This window comes from Barbus barbus (genome assembly GCF_936440315.1).
Source record: "Barbus barbus genome assembly, chromosome: 32".
Taxonomy (NCBI): domain Eukaryota; kingdom Metazoa; phylum Chordata; class Actinopteri; order Cypriniformes; family Cyprinidae; genus Barbus; species Barbus barbus.
The window spans coordinates 4,139,631-4,160,525 of NC_136760.1; the positions used below are offsets into that span (position 1 = coordinate 4,139,631).

A 20,895-nucleotide genomic window follows, 5' to 3' on the forward strand; every position below is an offset into this window, starting at 1 on the left:
CTCTGTGCAATGAGAGCGAGGCACGTGGGACCTGAGCCGACGTTTGCATCAGAGCGCTGTGATCCTCTGCCCTGTTGTTTTTTTCCTCACAGGCTCTTGGGAGGAAGAAAACAAGAGGGCGCAAGGTGCAGACTCACTTTCTGAAAAGAAAGCTATCTGCGAGTGCAGAGAGGCGAGACTCATGTTCTCACAGTGGAAACAATCTGTCTCGGTGAGCGCGGATTCCACATGGGATTTCCCCAAGCAGGAAACGCACTCACAGTGGCTGTCATTGGCGTGCATTTACAGCAATGCTGCAAAAATTAGCTCTTTAGAAATTTGCTCTGATAGGGCTCGCCAGATGGCGGCAGGGGAAGCTGGACAACTGCTGTGCGGCAAACTCGATGCAATGCCCTGTAAACAATCTGTGTCATCGTCCTCATCAAAAGATGAGGAAATTTGCTTTTGAAAAAAGGAGCGTTTGATATGATCTCAGAATATTGAGGACGACACTTGGACTAACACAAATTGAGGTCTATATATTAAAGCTGGTGGATTTTCTTAAACGCAGGACTATTCATTACAGAATAGGTTAAAGATCTTCTGCGGATAAGTATCTTCAGGATCCTATATCATATGACTGTGATCTCTTATTCTCAGAAGTAAAGACAGCACTCATAGGATTTGCTTCACAGCATGCAACGCATTGCTGCTACTTTAAATGAGTCTGTGGAATTTGATTGGACTGGCCTCCAACCGGTGGATTCATTAACACGGTTAATGAATCCACCGGTTGGAGGCCAGTTACTCTGACTCACCCTAAACCAGCATGACTGAGACTACCAATCTCCCACCTGTATGTCTTTTATTCAAGGACAAAGGAAAGAAGACACTTAGGGAAAAAGTTCACCCAAAAATATAAATCTTGTTACTATTTTCTCACTTCAGGTCATGTTAATTATACAGTTCATGAGAGTTTACTGCAACACTACTGTTGTGCCATGACTGATGGTGAAAATATCACTCTTGTGGGTTAGTTATTTTCAATGGACCAGTTAATTTGACTCGCAACTGGGACTGGATGGTTCATTCACAAATTGCACAGAACAATTAATTAAAAAATTGAACTGATATTTCTAAGTGATCTGGTCACAGTAAATCTCCAGTTAGTGAACAGTTAGTGGCAAGAATTGTTTTTTCAGATGACTTGTAGTCAAGTCATTTGGGCTACATATATGGTGTTTTTGTCTATTTGAAACTTAAAAGCTTAGAATAGCCACATTTTGAACATACATTAAAGGGATAGTCCACCCAAAAATTAAAATTTGATGTTTATCTGCTTACCCCAAGGGCATCCAAGATGTAGGTGACTTTGTTTCTTCTGTAGAACACAAACAAAGATTTTTAACTCTAGAATAAGAAGACGACGCGTCACGCACCGGCTGTTGTGAATGCGCTCAGGACAGTTGGCCAGTGCGGTGGATCAGCGGTAAAAAAATTATATAAATACTGTTCAGTTTCTTGCACAGACCGATCGTTTTGTGTCTTTAGACCTCAATGTATTTACATGAGCTGCAGGGTTTAATTTGGGTTGGTCTGTGTATGTTTTTTTTTTTTCTCAAAGCCGTGAGTCCCATTGACTGCCATTATATGACTGACAGACTGCAACGGTTTGAGTTAAAAATCTTAGTTTGTGTTCTACTGAAGAAGCAAAGTCACCTACATCTTGGATGCCTTGGGGGTAGTCAGATAAACATCACATTTTAAGTTTTGAGTGAACTATGCCTTTAAGTTTCTTTAAATTTATATTTTTTTGTTACCCACGGAAGCAAACAAGTCATGCGGGTTGGAAATGATTAGACTGAGCAAATAATAACTTGCCTATTGTGAGAAAAAGAAAAGAAAAGAAAATGTCTGTTTTTTGTTTTTTTTTGGACTGTCCAAAATATAGTGCTTTCTATTTTTACAGACAGAAAACATTACAACAGAAATCCATTTGTTACTAGGAGTCTCAAACAAAACTTCTATTATCCAAACGTTTGAAGCCACACTAAAATAAAAACAAAATGTACTCCAATAATCTTAGTTTCTTACAACATAAAACATTTTTTACAGTGCATGAATTGGTACAATAGGCCAATTCAGCAACTGGTTCATCCTCAGGAGCTCATAATATCAACCTAATACCTTTTAAACACAATTTTGTGTTTTGACAGGGAAAAAAATATGCACCGACTACTGAAAGTTACATGGCAGCTAAGCAATCTGATTGGAGCACTTTTGAAAATAGTCTGTTAATGAATGCGTGGTTCAGGCCCAGACCTGAACTTCTTATCCAAGTATACAGAGTGCTTCATTTTGATTAGTAAATAACATGTCTACATAGCTCAACATACTTTATCTATGCCAAAAATGGTTAGATGTTTTCAGCAGACTTTGAAAATTTGATAAAACATGAAAACCTTTTTTTTTTTTATTCGAGTTAGTTTTGCATCATATTTTTGTTAATCTAGATCTGGCAGCACAAGCACAGTTTTCTGCTTGATATCAATAAAATAAATAAGAAATTGTCTAAGGACATATTTGACTTGAATGAATGAATGATAGGCGGAAGTTCTGAGGCTGGAGATTCTGGGCCTACCTAACATTCACAGCCCTGACGAGTGAAGCACTCTGTTTTTGTCACACAGACCACCTATCTTGCTGAGAAAGCGGGATAATTTCAGACATTCCGTGTGACCTGTGGCACCTCTGATGGTTTTGTGTAGGAGTCCCATTGCAGCGCTCTCCCGTTAAAGTCCCTCAATGTTGGAGGAACTCGAGGAAAAGTGGTGCTGATCGATGGAACAACCACTCGTACTTTCAGTGTGTACTCAAACCGGTTTGTTTCATCTCACCCTGAACCCACTCCCCTCTCGAGAGCATCACACATGAGACAAGAACTAAAGGGCAGCATCTCTTTTCTGCTGTTAGCTGACATTGCTTACAGTAGGACAGGGGAGGCATAAATTTGTGAATGAGATGAGCTTCTGAAAGCCATGTTGATAAAAAAGGCAGGACATCTAGGGCAGGACAATGGCATGATTAGGGATTTATCACTAGAAAAGATACAGCTCAGCTGGAATAACCCTCCTGTTATATTAAACCCCCTCTCTAAAAAAAATAGTTATTTCATTTCATTATTATTATTTCATACAGGTTGTTAAAGTACTGACTATCTTTAAAGGATGTCAGGTTTTAAGTGGAACTCTATAATAAAAAGGCAACAATAAATTGTCTGTTCATGTTTTAAAGTACTGTATTAAAACTGATATAAGAAAGTTGTTGCTCGATATTTTCTGAGTGTGTTATTGTGCTAGTATCTTAAGGACTGCCATAGACAGCTGACGCAAGTTTTTGATATTCTTCATATTCTGTGTGGTGGTCAGTTCACACTTATAGAAATTAATATAATAAGTTTAAATTTATTTTTGCCTTTATAAAGCCATTTTTTAAAAGTGTGCGTTGTCTTCTTACATTTAATCAGTGAATTAGAATAAGACATTTATGCTGTTCCAAGCAAATTAAATCAGTATCAATAAAATTCATCTTTGCAATGCAGAGGAAACAAAGAAGTGGCATCTGAAGTGGCATTTAGATCTATTAACACACTGGGCTGTACAAATAATGGAATGTAATGATCATGCGCATCTAGTCAGTAAAAAGCCGGTTCTGTGATTAGTAGTAAATCTCCTTCACGGGCTTTCAGATGGAGCAGCGTTTAATACACAGAGCCTAGTTTGCTGACAAGCTACGCAATATCACGTTAATAATCGAATGCGGTTCATCTGTGATTATGAACGCGATATTGTGTAGCTAGTCAGTGAACTACAGCTCTGTGTAGTAAATGCCGCTCCATCTAAAAGCACGTGAAGGAGAATTACTACTAATCACAGAACCGGCTTTACTGACTAGATGCGCATGATCATCACATTCCATTATTTGCACAGCCCTACACACTACTGTTTAGTGTAGAACAAATGCATTTAACCTGCAATTAATTAATTAATAATTAATTAAATAAAACATTTGAAAACTGTTATTTGAAATTATTTAAACAATAAAAAGAAACTTTAAATATGAAATTAACCACCAGCAGGTGGCAGCAAGTCACTGTTAATAAGTGAGTCATTGCAATTGAACTGAATCATTCAAACGGCTGATTCATTCAGGAACCAAACACCATCATGTTGCTCAGAGACATAAAACAGTGAGTTGGGTTTGTTTGGAATGACTTTTGTTGTCGAAATAGAGCAAAAACAGGCAATACGGTGCATAAAACTTAAGTCTCTTAATTAACTTCTTGTTTTTGAACAGTTGTAAAAAAAACAAATTAATATTACGTAATAATAATAATAATATATTTTATTTGTAAAGCACTTTTCATAGTTAAAAACAATCCCAAAGTACTACAGAGTAAAAACAACGTTGAAAAACGTATTAATATTATCATAGAAATCTTTGGAGAAAGAAATGGCACTCTTTGTGTGATACTGATTAACTATATGAAATTATATAAATATATACATTTTATCTTGAATTTTATTTTACTGTATTTTAATAGACTGAAACATACAGTGAAAGAACACACTCTAAATGTGCACGCGCACTAGTCTAGACTTCACGTAATGTAAGGGTGCACTCTGTTGAGGTGTTTTGAATGGTTTTTGCAAAATACTCAATAATGTCAAATCGCAAAACTTAAGGAACCTTATATAAAAACTTAAGGAACCTTTACATAAAATTAGGATACAGATTATACTGTAACTTTATAGCACCTATAAATTCAATTTATATACAGACATTTACAGAAAACATTACACAGTATTAACATTGTCAACAAAATTACTATAAATAAATAAAAAATAGGTTTGTTGACTTTTAGTGTGCATATACCTTCCTCCCTAAATTTGTGCTTTCCTTGACTTATTTTACATGTAAATGCTTCCTCATTACTGAAGTCCCCCAGGGTTCTGTCCTCAGTTTTCCCCTATCTACTAGATCACATCTGCCTGATTGCTTAATTAAAACACATGCTTTTCCCACCAATTCCATACCCAATTTCACATTTCATATCCTCCCATCTATCTCAGATCTTGGCTGGTATTAAATTAGATTAGATCATTTTAAACTGAAAGTGCAAGTGAAATAAGGGTCTATCTTTATAAAACAGAGCTCCTCTTCCAACAAGATGTCTCTCACACAGTCTTTCTCTTATTTGAATGTCATACAGGCAACAATACCCAGTCTGTTTTTTTTGCTTGTTTGTTTTTTAGCTGACCAGTTGACATTAAATGACCACACTGCGCACACTAGCTCTTTAAAGATAGAAGAACAAGGCTGTTTGGACGAGCCCCTCATGCTAGAGTTTTTGGTCCGAACCCAATTTTAACATCAGAGTTTGGTTCATTTGGTTGGTGTGAAAACGGTTTTCGAATTTGGGTGCGCACCACTAAGTCTGCTTCAAAACGTCCATCTTGACTCACGTGAGTGAACTGCTTTTGCAGACGAATAATTTGCATCTAGACATGCTTCATTTATTAAGCCAGTTTCTCTGTCAATAATGAATGAATGAATGAACAAATAAATAAATAAATAGACCAATTAATATGAAAAAACTGTCTGAGAAATAAAAAAATTAAAGCCTTTTACAACTTGCATATAACCATTTTGTATCTGTAAATTCACATAGTTATAAAAAAAAAAAAACCTGTCTCCACAAAAAACAGGGAGTTTCCTTTTATTACCTAATCTGAATTCACAGAACAAACAGCATACATGAGCGTTTTTAGAGGGCTTTCATTTTTAAATTAAACATCAGAAAGTCTAGTCAATGTGTGAGTGACACTCTGATGAGATATACTGTCAGTCAAAAGAAAAACTGTTCTGTCGAAACAGGGAGTCTCATTTTTAGAGCTATTCAAAATCAGATAAAACTGGTTATATATGAGTTTTTGGAGGGGTTTTATTATGTAATGCAACATCAGACAGTCCTAAAACTGACTGAGTGACACCCTGGGGTTGTGAACTACTAATCTGAATTTAAAGTGGTGTGTGGAAACAGGGAGTTCCCTGTCGATACTACACTCGTACTGCGTCGCTAGACGCTATGGGGAAAAACTGATGAAATTGATCTGTTTTCCTATGGCGAAGCGCCCGCTTATATAGCCAGATGACCCCGCCCCTTCTGGCGGGCTCTGGCGGGCTTTGCCGCCACAGGCTCGTGCAGTACCACTGACGAGCCATTGGTTCGTTTTTTATTACTGCACGAACCAATGGCCGTGCAGTCACACTGCGTGATTGAAAAAGTCTTCAGTCCTCGGAGAAAAAGGAGTTTTTCCCCATAGCGTCTAGCGACGCAGTACTCGTTCCCGTATCTAAGGGAACCGAGGTTACGTTAGTAACCGAGTACGTTTCCTCAGACCACATTCAGTTCAGATTGATAGAAGACTCTCTCAGTGAACTTTTAGCCTAGATGTCACTCACCCAAAGTCAAGACTATCTGATATTACATTTACAAAATTTAAGCTGTTCAAAAGCTCATACACTTCTTGTTTTCAAAGACAGAAGCACTCAGCCAATGGCTGATGATGAATTACACAATAAAAATGAATATAAAACACCCATGAAATGTCATATGGGTACATAGTGCTTTCCACTTTTTTTTTTTTAATAATACAAGTTTTCCTGTTTTTACAGATGAGTATCCTTTAAAATGATATAGCGTCTGTTCAACTAAAAGTCGGCTGATGGTTTATTTCCAACAACAAGACACTCAAAAACATGGAGATGACATATGATGCACAAGGAAGAAGTCATTCTTATGATCTGAAGTGCAAAACTTAAATCAACTCTGTTGTAAAGACAACTCTGGAAGAGACATATTCCTATGGCCTCTGCCTATATTTTCTGCCATTTCATGGAGTTTGGGGGCACAAGTTTTTCATGTGTTGGACATCATTCTTAAATATATTTGTTGTGCAATACAAATGTATATATACTGTATATATATATATATATATATATATATATATATATATATATATATATATATACTGTATATATTACTTTGTTATATTTACTATTTTATTTTGATGCTGTAAAGCACATTGGTCAGATGCTGCTGTTATAAATGTTGCTATATAAATAAATTACTTATTTATTCAATAAACTTGAAACTTAAAATATACAACTGTTGGGTCATGTTAGCTCACTTTCATTAAATAATAAATACAATTTTGCTTTGAATGTTTTAAATGTTGAAATTAATTAAAATTAGTGAATGCTTAGAAAAATTTTTCATTGAAAGTGAAAAAAGTGAAAGTGACGTGACATACGGCGAAGTATGGTGACCCATACTCGGAATTCGTGCTCTGCATTTAACTCATCCAAAGTGCGCACACACAGCAGTGAACACACACCCGGAGCAGTGGGCAGCCATTTATGCTGCGGCGCCCGGGGAGTAGTTGGGGCTTCGGTGCCTTGCTCAAAGGCAATTCAGTACCTTGCTCAAAGGCAATTGAGGGTGGAGAGAGCACTGTACATTCACTCCTCCCACCGACAATCCCTGCCGGCCCGAGAATTCATAACAATACGATAACAATATTGCGAATGTTCATTGTGGTTGTATATTACATTAGTGAATACTGGCACATGTTGAGTGGAAACAGGGAGTTTAATTTCGGTTGCAACCTGAACCAATAGACAAAACAGCATATTCATTTTATTTTGAAATGACACATCAGTTAAAACGGTTGGAGTTCACCATGGGGTGGTGAACTATTAACTTGAATTGAAACTGGTGTGTGTAAACAGGGACTTTCATTTTTAGAGCTATTCAAAATTCTACATCAGACCATCCTGAAACTGGCTAAGTAACACCGTGGGGTAGTGGGCTGTCAATCTGAATTAAAACTGGTCTGTGGAAACGGGGACTTTCATTTTTAGAGCTATTCAAAATCAGACAAAACTTGTTAAATATGAGATTTGGAGGGCTTTTATTACGTACTGCTACATCATACAGTCCTAATACTGACTGAGTGACACCCTGGTGTTGTGAACTAATAATCTGTAATATATATAATATATATATATATATATATATATATATATATTAGTGCTGTCAATCGATTAAAAACATTAACTAATTAATCAAACATTTTTCTAAAATTAATCGTGATTAATCACGCTTAACCCCACCTAACATTCAAGTTTTTAAATAAACAATCTTCAAATGTAGACACTTGACTGTAGCCATTCAGTATTACAGTATAATTGAGAGCTATCAATTTTAACATTTATTAGACTTAACGTCTAATTTAAGTGAACTTAAAACAATCTTCACATGAACCCATTATAATAAATGACATATTTAGCTACCTGTACCCTTCAGCAGAAATATACAGAAAATTAATACTTACCAAACAATAAATTCTAAATTAAATATAGATGAACCCCTTAAAACTATAAAAGTTATTGATTTCCTCTTTTTTTCTTTTGTTCTTGGATTAATAGACATCACAGCAGCTGGTTATTAACTTATTTGCCTGCTATTGCTTTAAAAGCTGCTGCTGCTGAAGGTGATGGGGATCTGACATGCATCTTATTTTCTCACAAATCTCTTTACATTTTCTGACTCACTTCAGGTCTGAAAGTCTCAACTAATGAGCGGATGAGTTGAATTGGGTATTTTAGATGAGGGAGACAGTGCTAGGGTGCCTCAGGACAGTTTTTAAAACCATTTCAGAGACATGTACTTAAATGTGACGCATAACATAGGCTATTGCATGCATGCACACAGTTTAAGGCAGCTTTAATCGCCTTTTTGGTAACTTCATGCCTGAACTGACGGCATAACTACGACATTGCATGCACGTAGTTTCTTTCGCTGTATGATATTAAATGATATAGGCTACGAGCACAGTATCTTTTACGCGCTTGTTTGACTCGCGTCTGGCGTGGAGGCGACGTATAGAGCACGTGTCTGAAACTTCTCCCGTTTGATGTGGTCATAAAGACATTCTGCATCTAAATAAACGCAATCCTTTGCAAGAAAAAAGAGACAGAGGCAGCAGTTGCGAATGGGATGGCCAACCCTAGCCCCGCCCCTGCGTTAATTGCATTAAATATTTTTAACGCGTTAATCTGAAAATAATTAATAGCATGCGTTAACAAGCTAATTTTGACACCACTAATATACACTCACCTAAAGGATTATTAGGAACACCATACTAATACTGTGTTTGACCCCCTTTCGCCTTCAGAACTGCCTTAATTCTACGTGGCATTGATTCAACAAGGTGCTGAAAGCATTCTTTAGAAATGTTGGCCCATATTGATAGGATAGCATCTTGCAGTTGATGGAGATTTGTGGGATGCACATCCAGGGCACGAAGCTCCCGTTCCACCACATCCCAAAGATGCTCTATTGGGTTGAGATCTGGTGACTGTGGGGGCCATTTTAGTACAGTGAACTCATTGTCATGTTCAAGAAACCAATTTGAAATGATTTGAGCTTTGTGACATGGTGCATTATCCTGCTGGAAGTAGCCATCAGAGGATGGGTACATGGTGGTCATAAAGGGATGGACATGGTCAGAAACAATGCTCAGGTAGGCCGTGGCATTTAAACGATGCCCAATTGGCACTAAGGGGCCTAAAGTGTGCCAAGAAAACATCCCCCACACCATTACACCACCACCACCAGCCTGCACAGTGGTAACAAGGCATGATGGATCCATGTTCTCATTCTGTTTACGCCAAATTCTGACTCTACCATCTGAATGTCTCAACAGAAATCGAGACTCATCAGACCAGGCAACATTTTTCCAGTCTTCAACTGTCTAATTTTGGTGAGCTCGTGCAAATTGTAGCCTCTTTTTCCTATTTGTAGTGGAGATGAGTGGCACCCGGTGGGGTCTTCTGCTGTTGTAGCCCATCCGCCTCAAGGTTGTGCGTGTTGTGGCTTCACAAATGCTTTGCTGCCTACCTCGGTTGTAACGAGTGGTTATTTCAGTCAAAGTTGCTCTTCTATCAGCTTGAATCAGTCGGCCCATTCTCCTCTGACCTCTAGCATCAACAAGGCATTTTCGCCCACAGGACTGCCGCATACTGGATGTTTTTCCCTTTTCACACCATTCTTTGTAAACCCTAGAAATGGTTGTGCGTGAAAATCCCAGTAACTGAGCAGATTGTGAAATACTCAGACCGGCCCGTCTGGCACCAACAACCATGCCACGCTCAAAATTGCTTAAATCACCTTTCTTTCCCATTCTGACATTCAATTTGGAGTTCAGGAGATTGTCTTGACCAGGACCACACCCCTAAATGCATTGAAGCAACTGCCATGTGATTGGTTGATTAGATAATTGCATTAATGAGAAATTTAACAGGTGTTCCTAATAATCCTTTAGGTGAGTGTATATATATTTACACATAGATATTTTTTAACACATTTGTAAGAATATATATATATATATATAATACGTAACAGGCAGATAAAAGTACAATCACTAGTATTTATTGCAAAAACTGAACAAAAACAGTATAAAACTATCACAAACAACTTGTGTTGCATTCCAAGTCTAGCCATACGATATGTCTTAGTGTAATGAACAGACTGAAAATGATGACACTTTGTTAACGAAGTCATACTGTATCTCATTCATAAGATAAATCTAAACTTTAACATGACACAGTCACTCAAGACACACAAGAGCCAACAGTATTTCACAAGCAAAGCTAACACAATGCTCCACAGGGGGCAATTTTTAAAGTGTTTGTGCTTTTTGAGTGTTACGGCAGATGGAGAAGGTGATCCCTTTTGGATTTGATTCTCACACAGAGTAATCGTTTGGTCTTGGAAGACTAATTTTTATAATGAATTGTGACTGTAATTGTATTTGTCTTTCATAGACAGAGTTTTGTATTGTTTTATATTGAGAAATGGATAGGTTTAGGGATGAGGTTGGGTTCAGTGTAATGTAAACAAAATTATTGTGGCTGTTTAAATTGCAAATCATATCCAAACATATTGTATCCCAATATATAATTTAATGACCCAAAATATCTTTGTGGATGCCAAAGGTTTCTCTTTGTCCGTAGTTCATCGATAGCAACACCTGGGGGTAACAACATGTTTTACATCTTCTAATGGCGTATTACTCTTATCTATACGATCAAAGTTGTCTTCTTCAGAAAAAAAGATGAACCAGTGCATTTGCCTTGAAAATGCTTCACTTTTTTGACACCTTAGAAGAACGGAAGTTAGCTTCTCCTCCATTTGAAGACCATCTACAAATAGAATAAAATTGGTTCTTGCAGTTGTTTCCTTCAAGTAAAGTAATAATTTATGGAAGAGAAAGCAACGATCAAACATTTTCTAAAAATCTCAAACCATAGCTAGATCTTGCCAAGGTAATAGCTATGACCTGTAGATCTATCCTTTGTATTGGCTCATTATCTCAAGCAGGGAACACACAAATGAGTCTGTCAGCAGCAGCTCCAGCTGGACTCAGTGGTTTGGTTCCGGTCCAGCGGTGACCTGTAGCTGTGGGTGATGCCAGGTGTAGAGCTGACATCCACCAACGGGGTTTATGCACCTGCTGGCTGCTCTACAGCTGATCCCAGCCCTTCAGACAGCCGGCAGCCCCAAATCACATGTGTCATCTGCAGACTGGCAAACATGGCAGTGAATTAAAGCAGCTCAGCCTCTGGGAAAAAGCTGCCGTAGTGTCATGCTGCTTACGGTCAGTGCCACGGTTTCATGGCTGTCCAATTACATTGGGTTTGAAATCTGGCAAGGCTGAACAATTAATCAATTAAATAACTGAGATTACAGCTGCCACGATTAAGAAATCATTAAAAGTGATGAACATTAAAACTCTCCATTTGGTCTTGTTGCATCAAAAATGGGTTTCTTTACAGAAGTTGAGCATTGTAACCAATCAAAGACATTCTCATTGAGCACATGAATGCGTTGGCCTATCAGTAATGGCACCGCTTTATAAAATAAGCATTTTAAAGCATATTTTTTCTTTGCGCACATTAAATACCAATACCACAATGATGTTAGTACAATAAAAAAGCTGCAACTTGGGCATCAAATACTATTTCAGTCTTTCAACTTCAAAATTTCTTGTTTAATTCAAAGTGTTACTTGCTGTTTCTTTCTAATTGTAAAATTTACTAGCAATTTCTGAATGAAAACGGTTTCAAAATTGTTTATTTCCCAATGTTGTAGCATTTTATCTGTGATCAAATCTAGTCACTGTGTGTATGCCGTATCAATGTGCACACTCAGAAAATAAACGTAATTAATGATTTCTATCATAATTGTTTTAATTAAATATACCATTTGCATTTTTTTTGTTTTTTTTCAAACAAGGTTTTATGTTGGTAGTTCAGTATTAGTCCTTTCCAAAGCTGCATTTGTTATATTGGAGTTTGCACATCAAAAAAGCAATGCATTCAGAACCACTGAAGCAGATACGCTGTGCTTTCCTACAATGACTGACACCTACACTCGCTGCCATTACTTACAATGCCAAAGCAGAAAATTGCACTTATGAATCATAACCATGCTAGGTTTGAGGTTTCCTTTATCTAAGTTGAGTTCAGGCTAGCATGTGAGGCACAAATTCAATTAGCACACACAGTAAACAATCACAAAGATGACAATTTGCTTTTAAGCTTTCACTGCTCCACGTCAACATAACAAAAATTATGATACGATAATTGCTTTACCCACATGGGCTTAAAAGCATATTTAGAAATGTTTCAAAATTCAGCATTACATGCTATTATGTCCAGAAGCAGGATGTTGCTTTGTAAATTTTTTTTTTTCAATATATAAACAATACCACATTTTGAATGTTCCTCAAATAAAGCTTTTATTGTTTTGATGCTTGAAGACTCCCAAAATGCTGTTCCGTAATGCTTGAATGCAGACAAGGAAACAAGTTTTGTCTCATTTCTGTAATGTTGTTCATTATTCACAGGAGCAATGATATCCTGTATCTGAAAGTTCAGCAAGACAGCCTCACTTCCTCCTAAACTGTGGGAGCTGAAGTACAGCCAGTAATGCAAATCCCGACGGGTCCATTTGCACATTATCTGATCCACGAAGAGAGAGGAGTCGACACTGGCTCACTGATGCCTGTCGTGCACAAGTAAACAAAACGTCTGGAAATAATTTAGCAGTCTACCCCTGTTTTAGCATGACATTTCAGAGGAAGCCCCTTATTTTTAATCCAGATGTTCAAGTGTCAAACACTCTCAATCACATACTTCTCTTCTCTGGGATGTTGTGTGGTCATGTATAACATTTATAAACATTTGGCTAACCTTACATGCAGCTCATAAACACACCACGGCTACAATGCAATACAAAAAATAAACAAATAAATAATGGAGCCATGGTAAAAAGTTTTCAAGAACCATTTAATGTGACCTTGATAAAAAAAAAAAAATTTAAAACACTGCAACAAAAGTGCCTAAAACTTAAGAAATATTCTTAATTTATTTTTAACTATTAAAAGCAAATATAAAGAAAACCCCACACTGGCTGTGTGTGCAGTAAGATTGCAGATTGTTGCCTCAGCATCACTGAGATCACAGAAATAAGTAAATGACAAATTGATGGAATCTATTTTTACAAATACACCATTAAGTCTAATATTATGATTGCTGTGATTATTGCTATTTTAAATATTTATAATAAAATTATAGCCACCCTGTCATTTAAGAGTGCATCCCTTGAACATCTCCTTTGGCAAGCAATGCAAACAGGCCTACATTATGGTTTAATATTAAAATTCATGCAATAAATATTACAAAAGCTCAGGATATTGAGATGCAACTCATTGGTTGTATGATGAACATTTGCTCTTTGCTCCATCTCATAAGGAATAAAACTGCTGTGACTCCTGTTCTGGGTGGCCGGGGAATCTGGAAATATCAAACCAAACACTTGATGTAAACATTTTGCTCCTTGCTCTTCAGCAAAATACTGATTTTTTTTGTTTTTGTTGCAACTTAGAGGTTCTCGCTCTGTTGATGGCTTTTTTTTTTTAAATAATAAGCAAAAAACCAAAAATTTTATTTATGTCCACATTTACTCTTATATCATTCTGACCCTGTATTATTTTATCTTCGTTGATATACAAAAGGCAGAATGTCTTAGAATGTCAACCTAATAATGTTTATATTTCATGTAACAATGCCTTTTTTGACAATCTGAACGAGTCAGTGAACCCATAAACCGTGACAGTACCCCTCCCCCTAGGAGCAGGCGGATTAATGCATGAATGAAAAACGGGTTTCAATTTGGAGACATGAAAAATGGAATGAATTCTCCTCTTGAATTCATTCAAGAAGAATGAATTCTTCTTCGAGAACCGAAGTTTGAGGCGGACTGCCACTGGGCTAAGAATCTTAGTGACAGTAAATGGGGCAAATACAGACGGAGCGGAGAGGAATATTCTTGGAAGAAAGCCACACCTTTTGACCAATGACGTAGACGGGAGGCTTCGACCGGTGGCGATCGGCCTGAGCCTTAGTGCGCGCTCCCACCGGGAGAAGAGTCTCACGGGCTCTTCTCCAAGTGTGACGGCACTTCTGGACGAAGGCGTGGGCAGAGGGGACCACAACTTCACATTCCAGGCTAGGAAAAACAGGTGGCTGTTTACTTAAACTTCACTCAAAAGGCGAGAGGCCCGTGGACGACACTGGTAACGAGTTATGAGCGTACTCAACCCATGAGACTTGCTGGCTCCAGGAGGTGGGATTCTGAGCCACCAAACATCGCAACACTCTCTCAAGGTCCTGGTTGGCCCGCTCAGTTTGGCCGTTGCTCTGAGGATGAAAACCCGAAGACAGACTGACACTCGCCCCCAGTAAACGACAGAACTCCTTCCAAAATTTGTAAACAAATTGGGGTCCCCTGTCGGAGACCACGTCCATCGGGAGGCCATGAATGCGAAAGACGTAATCAACGACAGTAACCGCTGTCTCCTTGGCAGAGGGTAATTTGGGCAAGGGAATGAAATGGGCCACCTTTGAGAACCGGTCCACTATGGTCAAAACGACCGTATTGCCCTGGGAGGGCGGGAGGGCAGTAACAAAATCGAGCGTGATGTGGGACCAGGGTCTCGAAGTGACACAGCGGTTGAAGTAACCCTTCCGGGGGTCGATTGGAAGTCTTACCACGAGCACAAACTGAGCAGGCCAAAACAAAATCTCGGATGTCATGAGCCATGGAATGCCACCAGAATCGCTGTTTAACAAGAAAGCTAGTACGATTCACTCCTGGATGAAAAGCCACATTGGAACAGTGACCCCACCGCATAACATCGGACAGTAATCTCTCTGGCACAAATAACCGACCCGATGGGCACCTGGGCGGAGATGGTACCCCTTCTAAAGATGTGCGAACCTTCGATTCGACCTCCCATGTGAGTGTAGAGTCTCTCAGGTATAATACACTCGGGAGTGGATGGGCGCTCGGAATGATCAAAAATATGAGATAAAGCATCGGGTTTGATGTTTTTGGAACCCGGACGGTAGGTAGGGTGACCAGATGTCCCGAAAAATTCGGGACAGTCCCGAAATCTAAGCTGCTGTCCCGAATCCCGAATCCCGCTCTAATTGTCCCGAAAATTATACTGAAGCAAAATCTTAAATAGTTATTGTCTGATAAAACATAAAAAACTGTCCGTGGAGCGAGGTTGAGTCATCCTGCAGCCTGGCAACCAGCCCCCGCCGGCTGCTCATTGGCTGCAGCATCTTGTTTTTTTTTTTTTGGTTCATTAACTTCAGTTTGAAGTATAAAAATAGCCTAACGTTACTTCTATATTATATAAAATTATATGTATATGTAGGCTACTTATATTAATAAAAACATAATTGGTTCAGTCATTTTCGTTTGAAATTCATTATCTTTATTATTCATTACCTACCCCCCCCCCCGTCCCGAATTTCAACCAATCTCATCTGGTCACCCTAACGGTAGGAAAGGGAAAAATCAAAACGGAAGAAAAAAAAGTGCCCACCGAGCCTGCCTGGAGTAAAGACGTTTGACGGATCTAATATACTCGAGGTTCTTATGATCGGTCCAGACAATAAAGGGTACCCCCGAAACCTCTAACCAATGATGCCACTCTTCCAATGACTGCCAGCAGCTCTCTGTTACCAATGTCGTAATTGCATTCAGCGGATGACAAACAATGAGAAAAGAATGCGCAAGGGTGCATCCTGTCGTCCGAGGAGGAGCACTGGGAAAGAACCGCACCTACCCCCACCTCTGACGCATCGACCTCCACCACAAACTGACGTATGGGATCAGGGGCTATGAGAATGGGAACTGAAACAAAGCGGCTCTTGAGGTTGGTAAATGCAGCTTCAGCTGCACCAGACCACCTGAACGTCATTCTGGTGGAGGTCAAGGCAGTCAGTGGAGCAGCTAGTTGGCTGAAATTGCGAATAAAACGCCTGTAGAAATTGGCAAACCCCAGAAACCTTTGCAGGGCCTTACGGAAATCTGGGGTTGGCCAATCCACCACAGCCTTAACCTTGTCGGGATCCATGCGCATCCCCTCGGACGAGATGATGTAACCCAAAAACGGGACTGACTGTGCATGGAACGCGCATTTCTCCACCTTGACAAAAAGCCCATTCTCGAGCAGCCTCTGGAGCACTCGCCTGACGTGTTGAACATGTTCCTGGAGAGATGTCATCCAGGTAGACATATATGAACTGATCGACCATGTCTCTCAGCATGTCATTAACGAGTGCTTGGAAAACCGCAGGGGAGTTGGACAGCTTGAAGGGCATAACAAGATATTCAAAGTGCCCCCTGAGGGTATTAAATGCGGTTTTCCACTCATCCCCCTCCCATATGCGGACCAAATGATAAGCGTAGCGCAAATCTAATTTGGTGAAGACAGATGCTCCCTGCAACCGCTCGAAAGCTGAAGACATCAACGGCATAGGTTAAGTAACCATCCTTTTTCCCCACAAAAAAAATCCTGCCCCAGTGGGAGAAGAGGAAGGACGAATGAGCCCGGCTGCTAGGGAATCAGAAATATATTTCTCCATGGCCTCCCATTCTGAAGCAGAAAGCGAGTATAACCTGCCCTTTGACGGAGACATACCTGGTACTAGATCTATAGCACAGTCATAGGGACGATGCGGAGGAAGAGAAGCAGCCCGGGACTAACTGAACACTTCCTTCAGGTCGAGGTACTCCTTGGGCACGTTAGACAGGTTCACCGGCTCATTCTGCAACATCTGCAACAAAGAACAAGACACAGACGAACAAGCAGACATAAGACAGGAAGCATAACACAGATCACTCCACACCGATATGGAACTATGGCCCCACTCCACCCTAGGATTGTGACGGACCAGCCAGGGATAGCCCAGAACGACTGGAGCCAGTGGGGATTCTGTGAGCAGAAGTGTAAGTTTCTCAGTGTGGTTTCCTGAATTGATGAGTGTGACAGGGCCAGTAGTGTGTGTAATACAAGGAAGAGTCTGTCCATTGAGTGTGTTGACAGAGATTTTATGGATGAGAGGAACAATGGGAATTTGAAGGTGTTGTGCCAAGTTGATGTCCATGAAATTACCTTCCGCTCCGGAATCCAAGAGGGCCTGGCAGTTGTGGACCCTGGCTGCCCATTGCAGTCTTACCGAGAGGAGAGTTGTGGATGAGGATTTCTCCAGGGACAATCCACCCGACAGTAACCTCAGCTCTACTTTCGGGCTTGGCCTTTTACTGGACAGTCAGCCAGGAAGTGACCCACAGCACCGCAATATAAGCAAAATCCCTTTGCTCTCCGACAGTCCCTCTCCTCCTGGGAAAGCCGAGCCCTTCCCACCTGCATGGGTTCACAATCGGATGGGAGACTGACCGCATTACAGGAGTTGGCAGTGGAATACTCAGGAAGTTCTGACACCAACTTGTGGCGGCCTCGCTGATCACATTGCTGTAGACGTGCATCAACACGAAGGGCTAATTCGATGAGTCCATCAAGATCAGTGGGTAATTCCACTGTGAATATCTCCTTATGAATCCGGTCAGCCAACCCATGCAGGAACATGTCCCACTCCGCCTCCTCGTTCCACTGACACTCAGCAGCCAAAGTCCAGAACTCGATGGAATGATCTGAAACGGGTTTGTTCTCCTGCCGTAGATCAGTCGGCATGCATGCGGCCTCACAGCCCACCACTGCAAGATCAAAAACCCGTCTCATCAAGTTAAAGGGTGTTTGTTCTCCCACACCACCGTTCCCCACAGAGCAGCACGTCCCGACAATAGTGTCAACACCAAGGCTACTTTAGCCTCTTCAATGGAAAAAGTCAAGGGCTGCAGAGAAAAGAACAATGAGCATTTAGTTAAGAATGCTCTACAAAGACTGGGCTCACCACCATAAGCTTCTAGTGTGGGTAGATGCGGCTCATGATGTTGTCTGATGTTCGTTGAAGTGGACGGAATTGGCAGTGGAGGTGGCGCAGTGGGTGATCTCAGATGTTGGAATTGGGTTGTGAGCTCGGACACCTGCGCTACCAAGGCTTGCACGGCTCGACCAGTCGCTAACATCTGTTCCTCTTGATGATCCATGTGTGCGTTGTTGTTGGACAAAAAGTACTGCAGATCCGATGTATCCGCTGAATCCATTGTGTGGTCAGATCGTTCTTTCACGATCACAAAAGAGGATTCAGTAGAAAATTTGAAATATAACAATTTATTTGTGAGAGTCCAAGAAAGACATATAGCAAGAGTCAAATGAAGCATGTGCAGGATCGCAGTCACTCTTGGCAGCGCAGGGACGCAAACGGTTTCCTGTAGCTCAAATAGTAGAGCATGGCGCTAGCAACGCCAAAGATCATGGGTTCGATTCCCAGGGAAAGCAAGAGCTGATAAAAATTTTTTTTTAAAAACTGTAACTTGAATGCAATGTAAGTCGCTTTGGATAAAAGTGTCTGCTAAATGCATAAATGTAAATGGGCAGCCGCTGTGTATCTCCTAGGAACATACGGAATTCTACAAAACTCGAAACGGACTCCAAGAAGATGAAGAACAGGAACAGGGAACTCGAACACAACCAGGAACACCAAAACGATCTGACAACAAGAACAGAATACACAGGTCTTAAATAGCAGCGCTGATCAGCAACAGCTGGCACTGATCAGCCCGTCAGCCGCAATATCCGACACGCCCACACACACACACACATACAGAGCGAGAATGAGTCAGTGAACCCATAAACCGTGACATTATTTCATCTTTGTGGAAACACAAAAGAGCCGAATGTCTTAGAAATTCAGCCTAATAATGTTTCTATGTTATACAGTCATGTAGCAATGCATATTTGTTATAATCTACTGAATGTAATACTTTGCAAATGACTGTTTTCTCTTTTCATTTTGGAACTTCATTTTGGAAACCAATAGATAAGAATTCATAACAAATGAAAGAGTCTGACATTAATGCAAAAACAGCTTGAAAATATGCAAAAACAACATGTAGAATATTATAAATCTGACTAATGCTGCATTTAAAGCTATTTTAATATAACATTACAACATAACATTATAACATTTTCATTATTCATTTAGTTCTTATGTTTTGCACTTTGACTGCTAAAATACAATAAAAAATAAAAAAAACAACATCATAAGGTCACATTATTCATTTATCTAACTTTAAAGTTCAGATGATAGCCTTACTGTTACTAAATTAAATTAAGTTCAAATTATATTAAAGGCTTGTGACCATTGTGACATTTGTATGAATAATACAACTATAATTAGCTGCGAGGTTAATATAAATGTGGCCGCAAAATTTCTTTCTTCCAGCCCTAAAATGGTGCTTTAACATTTCAGTCTCATAGCTGGACAAGGTCAGACATTATCTGAATAAATTCTTGTATAACAGTTTGTGCCACATACTGTAGTTCATGAATGAAAAAAGGTCAGTGACAGTTGAATGTCTTATTCTGGTTTCAAAGTTTCAAAGAAACCCACTTTAACAGCTGAAATAAACTGTCATCATCTCGGTCTACAAGCACAATGAGAAACCTAATCCACAAAAATAAAAAAGATAGGGTATCTTTCTGAATACTAAAACAAGCAATATTTTTTCGGTTCCAGTCCGCCTGCCCTCACTGAGACCTCTTGGGCGTTAGCCCGTAGCAGAGCTTCAGGCTAGATTTACCCTTCATTTCATTGCAAAACGTTCATGCCTTTGGATTTAACCTTCGCATTAGTGGTGTCTGCTGTTGACAAAGTATATTTAATTGACACTTGATCCTCGGGTGGGAGGTCTCAAACATTGGCCTGACCAATTATGAGTCAACGCGAGCATGAAATACCGAGGTTGGATCTAGAACCGCGATCTAAAGTCCAATCTGCAATATCCAACTCCCACACAGCAACTCGCACCAAATGCCAAACACCACCCACTTTGGTTTGAAATATTACAAAATGCTATCATGTACTTTAAACACTTCATCAAATCTGATCTATATAACAGTCTTCACCCCAGAAGTCTCTCAAAACTAATTCCTCTGTTTTGGAAGTGTATTAATTGTTTTGCTGCAGCACCCCAGGTTCTGTTTCCTGCTCATCATCAACGTGTTATCGGCTGACTTATTGAATAATTCAATAGTATGAAAGCATTGTACGCAGATCATTGGGCCTTGTTCATGAAAATTTAAACAGAACAATTTCTGTGAGATTGTTTTTAAGAGTTTTCTTTTACGCTCTTGCACTGAATCCAGTTTAATCACCGACTGATTATTCAATAATAATGAACCCATTACTGTATTGTAATTTATGTATGAATTTGTGTGGTTAATTTGCACAAGCAATACTTTA

The 20,895-nt window shown here is 39.5% G+C and overlaps 1 protein-coding gene across 2 annotated transcripts in view; it reads right to left on the reverse strand.

The window, feature by feature from the left end:
* The window catches only part of LOC306852560 (cGMP-dependent protein kinase 1), a 167,934-nt gene that overhangs the window by 120,127 nt on the left and 26,912 nt on the right, over window positions 1-20,895 (reverse strand). Inside the window, exon 1 of one of the 2 annotated variants that reach the window (XM_079389484.1) lies at window positions 17,169-17,290. The exons of the other annotated variant lie outside the window; for it this stretch is intronic. The gene's annotated coding sequence lies outside the window, so the exon portion shown is untranslated. Of the gene's footprint in view, window positions 1-17,168; window positions 17,291-20,895 lie in introns of those variants that run through there. 2 annotated transcript variants of the gene reach the window in all.